The sequence below is a fragment of the Haemaphysalis longicornis genome, unplaced genomic scaffold (genome assembly GCF_048455015.1).
Source record: "Haemaphysalis longicornis isolate Haplotype H1 unplaced genomic scaffold, Haemaphysalis longicornis Haplotype H1 scaffold_19, whole genome shotgun sequence".
Classification (NCBI taxonomy): Eukaryota; Metazoa; Arthropoda; class Arachnida; order Ixodida; family Ixodidae; genus Haemaphysalis; species Haemaphysalis longicornis.
The window spans coordinates 2,359,065-2,361,453 of NW_027526288.1; the positions used below are offsets into that span (position 1 = coordinate 2,359,065).

Here is a 2,389-nt window from a genome sequence, read left to right on the forward strand (position 1 = left end):
CCGGCCAACTGAGCAAGACAAGCCCCCGCTAATAAATGCATTCGCATTTAAAAAGTGACCTTGTTCGCTGCTCAGCGTCTCACACCACCCGCGCGCCCAGCGTCTTCGTCAACCTCCGTCCCGCACGTGGCGGTCCAGTCCACTTGGTGATCATGCGAGGGGTGGCCGGGTGTATAATTGATGGTTCGCGCGTCGCGGCAACACCGGCGTGCGCCTGTGGGACGCGCTTAGCTCTGAGGCGTTTGGTGAGCATGCGGCAATATATATATAGCGAATCAGAATGGGCAACGAGGTGGTCATTGAATTAAGACAGAAATAAGGGTTGGCAGTCAAAAATGTGTCGAAAAGCAAAGACGAGAATGCTGCAGCTCATTGCAACAGATGAAGAATTTTGAAAGACAGAATTAACTCGCAGAAAAAAATGCCCGCATGGTTGGATCCCAACACACGACCTCCAGAATACGCGTCTAGTGCGCTAACTACTAAGCTACCCGCGGGGCCGTCTCCCCTCCACTGTCTTGGGTATTGATCTCAAGGTAAATACATTTCCTGTGATTGGAGGTGCTAGCCAGCGCCACTCCGACTGCTCGGGGTGAAGGGGACTTTCTTGTTATATCTCGTGCCATGACTCGAGCATCTACGACATGTCGGGAGTGGTCGACCGGCGTTTTACCCTCGCAAGGTACATATGGCAACACGACTGCCAGAGCAGAGGCCTTCGCTAGGATGTAGCGAATCAGAAATGGGAAATGAGGGGCTCGTTGAATTATGACATATATAAGGATTGGCATCCAAGGATACCTCGGAAAGCAAAGGGTACAATGCGGTATGTCAATGAAACAGACGGAGAAGTTTGAAGGAGCGAAAAAAGTGGAAAAATATCCACCGGGTGGGATCCGAACCCACAACCTCCGGAACCCACAACCTCTGTAAGCTTTATTAGTGTTATTTCTTTTGTTGTCTACCACCCTGTAACGGCCCCCCTGGGGCTAATAGTATCATCAAATAAAAAAATACGCATCTGGTGCGATGACCACTACGCTACCGGCGAGGCTACCACTCCCAAGCGCAGGAAACGAAAATACCGTAACATAAATACCAGAGAAATACGAGGGGAGAGAGAGAAACCGGTGAAGAATTTTTTCACTACCCAACTTCCTTTCTGACTCAAAAAATTATCATCTGTTACTATCACCTACCACATTCCCCCTTTGCTTTCCGAGGTTTTCTTGACTGTCAACCCTTATTCTGTCTTAATTTACCGAGCCCCTCATTTCCCATTTCTGATTCGCTACATGCATAGCGAGGGCATCTGTTCTGGCAGCCGCCTTTGTGCCAAAGGTAGCTTAAGAGGGTTCAACGCTGGTCGACCACTCTTGACATGTCGTAGACACTCGAGTAAGAAACCGGGGGTTAAAAAGAAGGTCCCCTTCACCGCGAGTATTATGAGTGGCACTAGCTACCACCCCCAAGGGCACGAAACAAAAAATACCTTACCATAAATACCCGAAAAAGTGGTGGGAAAAGAGCCCCGCCGTTAGTGTAGTGGTCATCGCAACAGACCGGTATTCTGGAGGTCGTAGGTTCAGATCCCACCCGGCGGGAATTTTTTCACCACTTTCTTTCTGACTCGAAGCATACTTCATCTGTTTCTATGACCTACCACATTCCCTCCTTGGCGTTCCGAGGTTTTCTTGACACTGCCAACCCTTACTATATATAGATATAGATATATATATATATATATATTATATATCGAATCAGAAAATGGGAAATGTGGGGTTCTGTGAAATAAGACAAAAAATAAGGGCTGGCAAGAAAAGCTCGGAACGCAAAGGAGAGGTTGTGGTGGGTCATAGAAAGAGATGAAGAATTTTTTAAGTCGAAAAGAAAGTGGCGAAAAAATGCTCGCCGGGTGGGATCCCAACCCACGACCTCCAGAATACCGGTCTGGTGCGATAACCACTACGCAACCGGCGGGGATGTTTCCCCAGCACTTTCTCGGGTATTTATGTTATGTTATGTTATGTTTAACATAAATACCCAAGAAAGTGCTGGGGAAACAGCCCCGCCGGTAGAGTAGTGGTTATCGCACCAGACCGGCATTCTGGAGGTCGTGGGTTCGGATCCCACCCGGCGGGCATTTTTTCACCACTTTCTTTTCGACTAAAAAAATTCTTGATATCTTTCTATGACCCACCACAACCTCCCCTTTGCTTTCCGAAGTTTTCTTGACTGCCAAGCCTTATTTTCTGTCTTATTTCCTGGAGCCCCTCATTTCTCATGTTCTGATTCACTACATTCTTAGCGAGAGCCTCTGTTCTGGCAGTCTTGGTGCCAAAGGGAGCTTAAGAGGGTTCAACGCTGCTCGACCACTCTCGACATGTCA

The 2,389-nt window shown here is 48.1% G+C and overlaps 1 non-coding gene across 1 annotated transcript; it reads left to right on the forward strand.

The window, feature by feature from the left end:
* The first annotated feature begins 2,068 nt into the window (after positions 1–2,068).
* Positions 2,069–2,141, forward strand: Trnaa-ggc (transfer RNA alanine (anticodon GGC)). The gene has a single exon. It is a non-coding gene; the product is annotated as a tRNA-Ala (tRNA).
* Positions 2,142–2,389: the final 248 nt, after the last annotated feature.